This window comes from Ptiloglossa arizonensis, chromosome 2, assembly GCF_051014685.1.
Source record: "Ptiloglossa arizonensis isolate GNS036 chromosome 2, iyPtiAriz1_principal, whole genome shotgun sequence".
NCBI classification, from domain to species: domain Eukaryota; kingdom Metazoa; phylum Arthropoda; class Insecta; order Hymenoptera; family Colletidae; genus Ptiloglossa; species Ptiloglossa arizonensis.
Window position 1 is genome coordinate 1,254,509 of NC_135049.1, and position 16,900 is coordinate 1,271,408.

The window sequence follows — 16,900 nt, forward strand, 5'->3', positions numbered from 1 at the left end:
TATAACGTATATCGTATATCGTATATCGTTTAACGAATAATGTACAACAAGTAACGTGTAACGTATAACGTATAAAGTATAACGTATAACGTATAACGTATAACGTATAACGTATAACGTAATACGTATAACGTATAACGTATTACGTATAACACATAACGTATAACGTATAACGTATAACGTATAACGTATAACGTATAACGTATAACGTATAACGTATAACGTATAACGTATATCGTATATCGTATGACGTATAACGTATAACGTATAGCGTATAACGTATAACGTATAACGTAATACGTATAACGTATAACGTATTACGTATAACATACAACGTATAACGTATAACGTATAACGTATAACGTATAACGTATAACGTATAACGTATAACGTATAACGTAATACGTATAACGTATAACGTATTACGTATAACGTATAACGTATAACGTATAACGTATAACGTATAACGTATATCGTATGACGTATAACGTATAACGTATAGCGTATAACGTATAACGTATAACGTATAACGTAAAACGTATAACGTATAACGTATAACGTATAACGTATAACGTATAACGTATAACGTATAACGTATAACGTATAACGTATAACGTATAACGTATAACGTATAACGTATAACGTATAACGTATAACGTATAACGTATAACGTATAACGTATAACGTATATCGTATATCGTATGACGTATAACGTATAACGTATAGCGTATAACGTATAACGTATAACGTATAACGTATAACGTATAACGTATAACGTATAACGTATAACGTATAACGTATAACGTATAACGTATAACGTATAACGTATAACGTATAACGTATAACGTAATACGTATATCAAATAACGTATAACGTATAACGTATAACGTATAACGTATAGCGTATAACGTATATCGTATAACGTATAACGTATAACGTATAACGTATAACGTATAACGTATAACGTATAACGTATAAAGTATAACGTATAACGTATAACGTATAACGTATAACGTATAACGTATAACGTATAACGTAATACGTATAACGTATGACGTATTACGTATAACATACAACGTATAACGTATAACGTATAACGTATAACGTATAACGTATAACGTATAACGTATAACGTATAACGTATAACGTATAACGTATAACGTATAACGTATAACGTATAACGTATAACGTATAACGTATAACGTATAACGTATAACGTAATACGTATAACGTATAACGTATAACGTAATACGTATAACGTATAACGTATAACGTATAACGTATAACGTATAACGTATAAAGTATAACGTATAACGTATAACGTATAACGTATAACGTATAACGTATAACGTAATACGTATAACGTATAACGTATTACGTATAACATACAACGTATAACGTATAACGTATAACGTATAACGTATAACGTATAACGTATAACGTATAACGTATAACGTATAACGTATAACGTATAACGTAATACGTATAACGTATAACGTATTACGTATAACATATAACGTATAACGTATAACGTATAACGTATAACGTATTACGTATAACGTATAACGTATAACGTATAACGTATAACGTATAACGTATAACGTATTACGTATAACATATAACGTATAACGTATAACGTATAACGTATAACGTATAACGTATAACGTATAACGTGTAACGTATAACGTATTACGTATAACGTATAACGTATAACGTATAACGTATAACGTATAACGTATAACGTATAACGTATAACGTATAACGTAATACGTATAACGTATAACGTATAACGTACAACGTATAACATATAACTTTTAACGTATATCGTATAACGTATAACGTATAACGTATAACGTATATCGTGTAACGTATAACGTATAACGTAATACGTATATCAAATAACGTATAACGTATAACGTATAACGTATAACGTATAGCGTATAACGTATATCGTATAACGTATAACGTATAACGTATAACGTATAACGTATAACGTATAACGTATAACGTATAAAGTATAACGTATAACGTATAACGTATAACGTATAACGTATAACGTATAACGTAATACGTATAACGTATGACGTATTACGTATAACATACAACGTATAACGTATAACGTATAACGTATAACGTATAACGTATAACGTATAACGTATAACGTATAACGTATAACGTATAACGTATAACGTATAACGTATAACGTATAACGTATAACGTATAACGTATAACGTATAACGTATAACGTATAACGTATAACGTATAACGTATAACGTATAACGTATAACGTATAAAGTATAACGTATAACGTATAACGTATAACGTATAACGTATAACGTATAACGTAATACGTATAACGTATGACGTATTACGTATAACATACAACGTATAACGTATAACGTATAACGTATAACGTATAACGTATAACGTATAACTTTTAACGTATAACGTATAACGTATAACGTATAACGTATAACGTATAACGTATAACGTAATACGTATATCAAATAACGTATAACGTATAACGTATAACGTATAACGTATAACTTATAACGTATAACGTATAACATTTAACGTATAACGTATAACGTATAACGTATAACGTATAACGTATAACGTATAACGTATAACGTATAACTTATAACGTATAACGTATAACTTTTAACGTATAACGTATAACGTGTAACGTATAACGTATTACGTATAACGTATAACGTATAACGTATAACGTATAACGTGTAACGTATAACGTATAACGTATAACGTATAAAGGATAACATGTAACGCATATCGTATATCGTATACCGTATAACGTACAGCGAGTAACATGTAACGCATAACGTATAACGTATAACGTATAACGTATAACGTATAACGTATAACGTATAACGTATAACGTATAACGTATAAAGTATAACGTATAACGTATAACGTATAACGTATAACGTATATCGTATATCGTATGACGTATAACGTATAACGTATAGCGTATAACGTATAACGTATAACGTATAACGTATAACGTATAACGTATAACGTATAACGTATAAAGTATAACGTATAACGTATAACGTATAACGTATAACGTATAACGTATAACGTAATACGTATAACGTATAACGTATTACGTATAACATACAACGTATAACGTATAACGTATAACGTATAACGTATAACGTATAACGTATAACGTATAACGTATAACGTATAACGTATAACGTATAACGTATAACGTATAACGTATAACGTATAACGTATAACGTATAACGTAATACGTATAACGTATAACGTATTACGTATAACGTATAACGTATAACGTATAACGTATAACGTATAACGTATATCGTATGACGTATAACGTATAACGTATAGCGTATAACGTATAACGTATAACGTGTAACGTAAAACGTATAACGTATAACGTATAACGTATAACGTATAACGTATAACGTATAACGTATAACGTATAACGTATAACGTATAACGTATAACGTATAACGTATAACGTATAACGTATAACGTATAACGTATAACGTATAACGTATATCGTATATCGTATGACGTATAACGTATAACGTATAGCGTATAACGTATAACGTATAACGTATAACGTATAACGTATAAAGTATAACGTATAACGTATAACGTATAACGTATAACGTATAACGTATAACGTATAACGTATAACGTATAACGTAATACGTATATCAAATAACGTATAACGTATAACGTATAACGTATAACGTATAGCGTATAACGTATATCGTATAACGTATAACGTATAACGTATAACGTATAACGTATAACGTATAACGTATAACGTATAAAGTATAACGTATAACGTATAACGTATAACGTATAACGTATAACGTATAACGTAATACGTATAACGTATAACGTATTACGTATAACATACAACGTATAACGTATAACGTATAACGTATAACGTATAACGTATAACGTATAACGTATAACGTATAACGTATAACGTATAACGTATAACGTATAACGTATAACGTATAACGTATAACGTATAACGTATAACGTATAACGTATAACGTATAACGTATAACGTATAACGTATAACGTATAACGTAATACGTATAACGTATAACGTATAACGTATAACGTATAACGTATAACGTATAAAGTATAACGTATAACGTATAACGTATAACGTATAACGTATAACGTATAACGTAATACGTATAACGTATAACGTATTACGTATAACATACAACGTATAACGTATAACGTATAACGTATAACGTATAACGTATAACGTATAACGTATAACGTATAACGTATAACGTATAACGTATAACGTATAACGTATAACGTATAACGTATAACGTATTACGTATAACATATAACGTATAACGTATAACGTATAACGTATAACGTATAACGTATAACGTATAACGTGTAACGTATAACGTATTACGTATAACGTATAACGTATAACGTATAACGTATAACGTATAACGTATAACGTATAACGTATAACGTATAACGTATAACGTATAACGTAATACGTATAACGTATAACGTATAACGTACAACGTATAACATATAACTTTTAACGTATATCGTATAACGTATAACGTATAACGTATAACGTATATCGTGTAACGTATGACGTATGACGTATGACGTATAACGTATAACGTATAACGTATAACTTATAACGTATAACGTATAACTTTTAACGTATAACGTATAACGTATAACGTATAACGTATAACGTATAACGTATAACGTAATACGTATATCAAATAACGTATAACGTATAACGTATAACGTATAACGTATAACGTATAACGTATAACATTTAACGTATAACGTATAACGTATAACGTATAACGTATAACGTATAACGTATATCGTGTAACGTATGACGTATGACGTATGACGTATAACGTATAACGTATAACGTATAACTTATAACGTATAACGTATAACTTTTAACGTATAACGTATAACGTATAACGTATAACGTATAACGTATAACGTATAACGTAATACGTATATCAAATAACGTATAACGTATAACGTATAACGTATAACGTATAACTTATAACGTATAACGTATAACATTTAACGTATAACGTATAACGTATAACGTATAACGTATAACGTATAACGTATAACGTATAACGTATAACGTGTAACGTATAACGTGTAACGTATAACGTGTAACGTATAACGTGTAACGCATGACGTATAACGTATAACGTATAACGTATAACGTATAACGTATAACGTATAACGTATAACGTATAAAGTATAACGTATAACGAATAACGTATAACGTATAACGTATAACGTATAACATATAACGTATAACGTATAACGAATAAATTTTAACGTATAACGTATAATGTATAACGTATAACGTATAACGTATAACGTATAACTTTTAACGTGTAACGTGTAACGTAAAACGTATAACGTATAACGTATAACGTATAACGTATAACGTATAACGTATAACGTATAACGTATAACGTATAACGTATAACGTATAACGTATAACGTATAACGTATAACGTATAACGTATAACGTATAACGTATAACGTATAACGTATAACGTATAGCGTATAACGTATATCGTATAACGTATAACGTATAGCGTATAACGTATATCGTATAACGTATAACGTATAACGTATAAAGGATAACGTGTAACGTATATCGTATATCGTATATCGTTTAACGAATAATGTACAACAAGTAACGTGTAACGTATAACGTATAAAGTATAACGTATAACGTATAACGTATAACGTATAACGTATAACGTAATACGTATAACGTATAACGTATTACGTATAACGTATATCGTATATCGTATGACGTATAACGTATAACGTATAGCGTATAACGTATAACGTATAACGTATAACGTATAACGTATAACGTATAACGTATAACGTATAACGTATAACGTATAACGTATAACGTATAACGTATAACGTATAACGTATAGCGTATAACGTATATCGTATAACGTATAACGTATAACGTATAAAGGATAACGTGTAACGTATATCGTATATCGTATATCGTTTAACGAAAAATGTACAACAAGTAACGTGTAACGTATAACGTATAAAGTATAACGTATAACGTATAACGTATAACGTATAACGTATAACGTAATACGTATAACGTATAACGTATTACGTATAACATATAACGTATAACGTATAACGTATAACGTATAACGTATAACGTATAACGTATAACGTATAACGTATAACGTATAACGTATATCGTATATCGTATGACGTATAACGTATAACGTATAGCGTATAACGTATAACGTATAACGTATAACGTATAACGTATAACGTATAACGTATAACGTATAACGTATAACGTATAACGTATAACGTATAACGTATAACGTATAACGTATAACGTATAACGTATAACGTATAACGTATAACGTATAACGTATAACGTATAACGTATAACGTATAACGTATAGCGTATAACGTATATCGTATAACGTATAACGTATAACGTATAAAGGATAACGTGTAACGTATATCGTATATCGTATATCGTTTAACGAATAATGTACAACAAGTAACGTGTAACGTATAACGTATAAAGTATAACGTATAACGTATAACGTATAACGTATAACGTATAACGTAATACGTATAACGTATAACGTATTACGTATAACATATAACGTATAACGTATAACGTATAACGTATAACGTATAACGTATAACGTATAACGTATAACGTATAACGTATAACGTATATCGTATATCGTATGACGTATAACGTATAACGTATAGCGTATAACGTATAACGTATAACGTATAACGTATAACGTATAACGTATAACGTATAACGTAGAACGTATAACGTATAAAGTATAACGTATAACGTATAACGTATAACGTATAACGTATAACGTATAACGTATAACGTATAACGTATAACGTAATACGTATATGAAATAACGTATAACGTATAACGTATAACGTATAACGTATAACTTATAACGTATAACGTATAACATTTAACGTATAACGTATAACGTATAACGTATAACGTATAACGTATAACGTATAACGTATAACGTATAACTTATAACGTATAACGTATAACGTAATACGTATAACGTATAACGTATTACGTATAACGTATAACGTATAACGTATAACGTATAACGTATAATGTAATACGTATAACGTATAACGTATAACGTATAACGTATAATGTAATACGTATAACGTATAACGTATAACGTATAACGTAATACGTATATCAAATAACGTATAACGTATAACGTATAACGTATAACGTATAACGTATAACTTATAACGTATAACGTATAACATTTAACGTATAACGTATAACGTATAACGTATAACGTATAACGTATAACGTATAACGTATAACGTAATACGTATATGAAATAACGTATAACGTATAACGTATAACGTATAACGTATAACTTATAACGTATAACGTATAACATTTAACGTATAACGTATAACGTATAACGTATAACGTATAACGTATAACGTATAACGTATAACGTATAACTTATAACGTATAACGTATAACTTTTAACGTATAACGTATAACGTGTAACGTATAACGTATTACGTATAACGTATAACGTATAACGTATAACGTATAACGTGTAACGTATAACGTATAACGTATAACGTATAAAGGATAACATGTAACGCATATCGTATATCGTATACCGTATAACGTACAGCGAGTAACATGTAACGCATAACGTATAACGTATAACGTATAACGTATAACGTATAACGTATAACGTATAACGTATAACGTATAAAGTATAACGTATAACGTATAACGTATAACGTATAACGTATAACGTATAACGTATAACGTATAACGTATAACGTATAACGTATAACGTATAACGTATAACGTATAACGTATAACGTATAACGTATAACGTATAACGTGTAACGTATAACGTGTAACGTATAACGTGTAACGTATAACGTGTAACGCATGACGTATAACGTATAACGTATAACGTATAACGTATAACGTATAACGTATAACGTATAACGTATAAAGTATAACGTATAACGAATAACGTATAACGTATAACGTATAACGTATAACATATAACGTATAACGTATAACGAATAAATTTTAACGTATAACGTATAATGTATAACGTATAACGTATAACGTATAACGTATAACTTTTAACGTGTAACGTGTAACGTAAAACGTATAACGTATAACGTATAACGTATAACGTATAACGTATAACGTATAACGTGTAACGTATAACGTATAACGTATAACGTATAACGTATAACGTATAACGTATAACGTATAACGTATAACGTATAACGTATAGCGTATAACGTATATCGTATAACGTATAACGTATAGCGTATAACGTTTAACGAAAAATGTACAACAAGTAACGTGTAACGTATAACGTATAAAGTATAACGTATAACGTATAACGTATAACGTATAACGTATAACGTAATACGTATAACGTATAACGTATTACGTATAACATATAACGTATAACGTATAACGTATAACGTATAACGTATAACGTATAACGTATAACGTATAACGTATAACGTATAACGTATATCGTATATCGTATGACGTATAACGTATAACGTATAGCGTATAACGTATAACGTATAACGTATAACGTATAACGTATAACGTATAACGTATAACGTATAACGTATAACGTATAACGTATAACGTATAACGTATAACGTATAACGTATAACGTATAACGTATAACGTATAACGTATAACGTATAACGTATAACGTATAACGTATAACGTATAACGTATAGCGTATAACGTATATCGTATAACGTATAACGTATAACGTATAAAGGATAACGTGTAACGTATATCGTATATCGTATATCGTTTAACGAATAATGTACAACAAGTAACGTGTAACGTATAACGTATAAAGTATAACGTATAACGTATAACGTATAACGTATAACGTATAACGTAATACGTATAACGTATAACGTATTACGTATAACATATAACGTATAACGTATAACGTATAACGTATAACGTATAACGTATAACGTATAACGTATAACGTATAACGTATAACGTATATCGTATATCGTATAACGTATAACGTATAACGTATAACGTATAACGTATAACGTATAACGTATAACGTAGAACGTATAACGTATAAAGTATAACGTATAACGTATAACGTATAACGTATAACGTATAACGTATAACGTAATACGTATAACGTATAACGTATTACGTATAACATACAACGTATAACGTATAACGTATAACGTATAACGTATAACGTATAACGTATAACGTATAACGTATAACGTATAACGTATAACGTATAACGTAATACGTATAACGTATAACGTATTACGTATAACGTATAACGTATAACGTATAACGTATAACGTATAACGTATAACGTATAACGTATAACGTATATCGTATATCGTATGACGTATAACGTATAACGTATAGCGTATAACGTATAACGTATAACGTATAACGTATAACGTATTACGTATAACATACAACGTATAACGTATAACGTATAACGTATAACGTATAACGTATAACGTATAACGTATAACGTATAACGTATAACGTATAACGTATAACGTATAACGTATAACGTATAACGTATAACGTATAACGTATAACGTATAACGTATAACGTATAACGTATAACGTATAACGTATAACGTATAACGTAATACGTATAACGTATAACGTATTACGTATAACGTATAACGTATAACGTATAACGTATAACGTATAACGTATAATGTAATACGTATAACGTATAACGTATAACGTATAACGGAATACGTATATCAAATAACGTATAACGTATAACGTATAACGTATAACGTATAGCGTATAACGTATATCGTATAACGTATAACGTATAACGTATAACGTATAACGTATAACGTATAACGTATAACGTATAAAGTATAACGTATAACGTATAACGTATAACGTATAACGTATAACGTATAACGTATAACGTATAACGTAATACGTATAACGTATAACGTATTACGTATAACATACAACGTATAACGTATAACGTATAACGTATAACGTATAACGTATAACGTATAACGTATAACGTATAACGTATAACGTATAACGTATAACGTATAACGTATAACGTATAACGTATAACGTATAACGTATAACGTATAACGTATAACGTATAACGTATAACGTATAACGTAATACGTATAACGTATAACGTATAACGTATAACGTATAACGTATAACGTATAAAGTATAACGTATAACGTATAACGTATAACGTATAACGTATAACGTATAACGTAATACGTATAACGTATAACGTATTACGAATAACATACAACGTATAACGTATAACGTATAACGTATAACGTATAACGTATAACGTATAACGTATAACGTATAACGTATAACGTATAACGTATAACGTATAACGTATAACGTATAACGTATAACGTATAACGTAATACGTATAACGTATAACGTATTACGTATAACATATAACGTATAACGTATAACGTATAACGTATAACGTATTACGTATAACGTATAACGTATAACGTATAACGTATAACTTATAACGTATAACGTATAACTTTTAACGTATAACGTATAACGTATAACGTATAACGTATAACGTATAACGTATAACGTATAACGTATAACGTATAACGTAATACGTATATCAAATAACGTATAACGTATAACGTATAACGTATAACGTATAACGTATAACGTATAACGTATAACGTATAACGTATAACGTATAACGTATAACGTATAACGTATAACGTATAACGTATAACGTATAACGTATAACGTATAACGTATAACGTATAGCGTATAACGTATATCGTATAACGTATAACGTATAACGTATAAAGGATAACGTGTAACGTATATCGTATATCGTATATCGTTTAACGAATAATGTACAACAAGTAACGTGTAACGTATAACGTATAAAGTATAACGTATAACGTATAACGTATAACGTATAACGTATAACGTATAACGTAATACGTATAACGTATAACGTATTTCGTATAACATATAACGTATAACGTATAACGTATAACGTATAACGTATAACGTATAACGTATAACGTATAACGTATAACGTATAACGTATATCGTATATCGTATGACGTATAACGTATAACGTATAGCGTATAACGTATAACGTATAACGTATAACGTATAACGTATAACGTATAACGTATAACGTATAACGTATAACGTATAAAGTATAACGTATAACGCATAACGTATAACGTATAACGTATTACGTATAACGTAATACGTATAACGTATAACGTATTACGTATAACATACAACGTATAACGTATAACGTATAACATATAACGTATAACGTATAACGTATAACGTATAACGTATAACGTATAACGTATAACGTATAACGTATAACGTATAACGTATAACGTATAACGTATAACGTATAACGTATAACGTATAACGTATAACGTAATACGTATAACGTATAACGTATTACGTATAACGTATAACGTATAACGTATAACGTATAACGTATAACGTAATACGTATAACGTATAACGTATAACGTATAACGTAATACGTATATCAAATAACGTATAACGTATAACGTATAACGTATAACGTATAACGTATAGCGTATAACGTATATCGTATAACGTATAACGTATAACGTATAACGTATAACGTATAACGTATATCGTATAACGTATAAAGTATAACGTATAACGTATAACGTATAACGTATAACGTATAACGTATAACGTAATACGTATAACGTATAACGTATTACGTATAACATACAACGTATAACGTATAACGTATAACGTATAACGTATAACGTATAACGTATAACGTATAACGTATAACGTATAACGTATAACGTATAACGTATAACGTATAACGTATAACGTATAACGTATAACGTATAACGTATAACGTATAACGTAATACGTATAACGTATAACGTATAACGTATAACGTATAACGTATAACGTATAAAGTATAACGTATAACGTATAACGTATAACGTATAACGTATAACGTATAACGTGATACGTATAACGTATAACGTATTACGAATAACATACAACGTATAACGTATAACGTATAACGTATAACGTATAACGTATAACGTATAACGTATAACGTATAACGTATAACGTATAACGTATAACGTAATACGTATAACGTATAACGTATTACGTATAACATATAACGTATAACGTATAACGTATAACGTATAACGTATAACGTATAACGTATAACGTATAACGTATAACGTATAACGTATATCGTATATCGTATGACGTATAACGTATAACGTATAGCGTATAACGTATAACGTATAACGTATAACGTATAACGTATAACGTATAACGTATAACGTATAACGTATAGCGTATAACGTATATCGTATAACGTATAACGTATAACGTATAAAGGATAACGTGTAACGTATATCGTATATCGTATATCGTTTAACGAATAATGTACAACAAGTAACGTGTAACGTATAACGTATAAAGTATAACGTATAACGTATAACGTATAACGTATAACGTATAATGTATAACGTAATACGTATAACGTATAACGTATTACGTATAACATATAACGTATAACGTATAACGTATAACGTATAACGTATAAAGTATAACGTATAACGTATAACGTATAACGTATAACGTATATCGTATATCGTATGACGTATAACGTATAACGTATAGCGTATAACGTATAACGTATAACGTATAACGTATAACGTATAACGTATAACGTATAACGTATAAAGTATAACGTATAACGTATAACGTATAACGTATAACGTATAACGTATAACGTAATACGTATAACGTATAACGTATTACGTATAACATACAACGTATAACGTATAACGTATAACGTATAACGTATAACGTATAACGTATAACGTATAACGTATAACGTATAACGTATAACGTATAACGTATAACGTATAACGTATAACGTATAACGTATAACGTATAACGTATAACGTAATACGTATAACGTATAACGTATTACGTATAACGTATAACGTATAACGTATAACGTATAACGCATAACGTATATCGTATGACGTATAACGTATAACGTATAGCGTATAACGTATAACGTATAACGTATAACGTAAAACGTATAACGTATAACGTATAACGTATAACGTATAACGTATAACGTATAACGTATAACGTATAACGTATAACGTATAACGTATAACGTATAACGTATAACGTATAACGTATAACGTATAACGTATAACGTATAACGTAATACGTATAACGTATAACGTATTACGTATAACATACAACGTATAACGTATAACGTATAACGTATAACGTATAACGTATAACGTATAACGTATAACGTATAACGTATAACGTATAACGTATAACGTATAACGTATAACGTATAACGTATAACGTATAACGTATAACGTATAACGTATAACGTAATACGTATAACGTATAACGTATTACGTATAACGTATAACGTATAACGTATAACGTATAACGTATAACGTATATCGTATGACGTATAACGTATAACGTATAGCGTATAACGTATAACGTATAACGTATAACGTAAAACGTATAACGTATAACGTATAACGTATAACGTATAACGTATAACGTATAACGTATAACGTATAACGTATAACGTATAACGTATAACGTATAACGTATAACGTATAACGTATAACGTATAACGTATAACGTATAACGTATATCGTATATCGTATGACGTATAACGTATAACGTATAGCGTATAACGTATAACGTATAACGTATAACGTATAACGTATAACGTATAACGTATAACGTATAACGTATAACGTATAACGTATAACGTATAACGTATAACGTATAACGTATAACGTATAACGTATAACGTAATACGTATATCAAATAACGTATAACGTATAACGTATAACGTATAACGTATAGCGTATAACGTATATCGTATAACGTATAACGTATAACGTATAACGTATAACGTATAACGTATAACGTATAACGTATAAAGTATAACGTATAACGTATAACGTATAACGTATAACGTATAACGTATAACGTAATACGTATAACGTATAACGTATTACGTATAACATACAACGTATAACGTATAACGTATAACGTATAACGTATAACGTATAACGTATAACGTATAACGTATAACGTATAACGTATAACGTATAACGTATAACGTATAACGTATAACGTATAACGTATAACGTATAACGTATAACGTATAACGTATAACGTATAACGTAATACGTATAACGTATAACGTATTACGTATAACATACAACGTATAACGTATAACGTATAACGTATAACGTATAACGTATAACGTATAACGTATAACGTATAACGTATAACGTATAACGTATAACGTATAACGTATAACGTATAACGTATAACGTATAACGTATAACGTATAACGTATAACGTAATACGTATAACGTATAACGTATTACGTATAACGTATAACGTATAACGTATAACGTATAACGTATATCGTATGACGTATAACGTATAACGTATAGCGTATAACGTATAACGTATAACGTATAACGTAAAACGTATAACGTATAACGTATAACGTATAACGTATAACGTATAACGTATAACGTATAACGTATAACGTATAACGTATAACGTATAACGTATAACCTATAACGTATAACGTATAACGTATAACGTATAACGTATAACGTATAACGTATATCGTATATCGTATGACGTATAACGTATAACGTATAGCGTATAACGTATAACGTATAACGTATAACGTATAACGTATAACGTATAACGTATAACGTATAACGTATAACGTATAACGTATAACGTATAACGTATAACGTATAACGTATAACGTATAACGTATAACGTAATACGTATATCAAATAACGTATAACGTATAACGTATAACGTATAGCGTATAACGTATATCGTATAACGTATAACGTATAACGTATAACGTATAACGTATAACGTATAACGTATAACGTATAAAGTATAACGTATAACGTATAACGTATAACGTATAACGTATAACGTATAACGTAATACGTATAACGTATAACGTATTACGTATAACATACAACGTATAACGTAATACGTATAACGTATAACGTATTACGTATAACGTATAACGTATAACGTATAACGTATAACGTATAACGTATAACGTATAACGTATAACGTATAACGTATAACGTATAACGTATAACGTATAACGTATAACGTATAACGTATAACGTATAACGTATAACGTATAACGTATAACGTATAACGTATAACGTAATACGTATAACGTATAACGTATAACGTATAACGTATAACGTATAACGTATAAAGTATAACGTATAACGTATAACGTATAACGTATAACGTATAACGTATAACGTAATACGTATAACGTATAACGTATTACGTATAACATACAACGTATAACGTATAACGTATAACGTATAACGTATAACGTATAACGTATAACGTATAACGTATAACGTATAACGTATAACGTATAACGTATAACGTATAACGTATAACGTATAACGTATAACGTATAACGTATAACGTATAACGTATAACGTAATACGTATAACGTATAACGTATTACGTATAACATACAACGTATAACGTATAACGTATAACGTATAACGTATAACGTATAACGTATAACGTATAACGTATAACGTATAACGTATAACGTATAACGTATAACGTATAACGTATAACGTATAACGTATAACGTATAACGTATAACGTATAACGTATAACGTATAACGTATAACGTATAACGTATAACGTAATACGTATAACGTATAACGTATTACGTATAACATACAACGTATAACGTATAACGTATAACGTATAACGTATAACGTATAACGTATAACGTATAACGTATAACGTATAACGTATAACGTATAACGTATAACGTATAACGTATAACGTATAACGTATAACGTATAACGTATAACGTATAACGTAATACGTATAACGTATAACGTATTACGTATAACGTATAACGTATAACGTATAACGTATAACGTATAACGTATATCGTATGACGTATAACGTATAACGTATAGCGTATAACGTTTAACGTATAACGTATAACGTAAAACGTATAACGTATAACGTATAACGTATAACGTATAACGTATAACGTATAACGTATAACGTATAACGTATAACGTATAACGTATAACGTATAACGTATAACGTATAACGTATAACGTATAACGTATAACGTATAACGTATAACGTATAACGTATATCGTATATCGTATGACGTATAACGTATAACGTATAGCGTATAACGTATAACGTATAACGTATAACGTATAACGTATAACGTATAACGTATAACGTATAACGTATAACGTATAACGTATAACGTATAACGTATAACGTATAACGTATAACGTATAACGTATAACGTAATACGTATATCAAATAACGTATAACGTATAACGTATAACGTATAACGTATAGCGTATAACGTATATCGTATAACGTATAACGTATAACGTATAACGTATAACGTATAACGTATAACGTATAACGTATAACGTATAAAGTATAACGTATAACGTATAACGTATAACGTATAACGTATAACGTATAACGTAATACGTATAACGTATAACGTATTACGTATAACATACAACGTATAACGTATAACGTATAACGTATAACGTATAACGTATAACGTATAACGTATAACGTATAACGTATAACGTATAACGTATAACGTATAACGTATAACGTA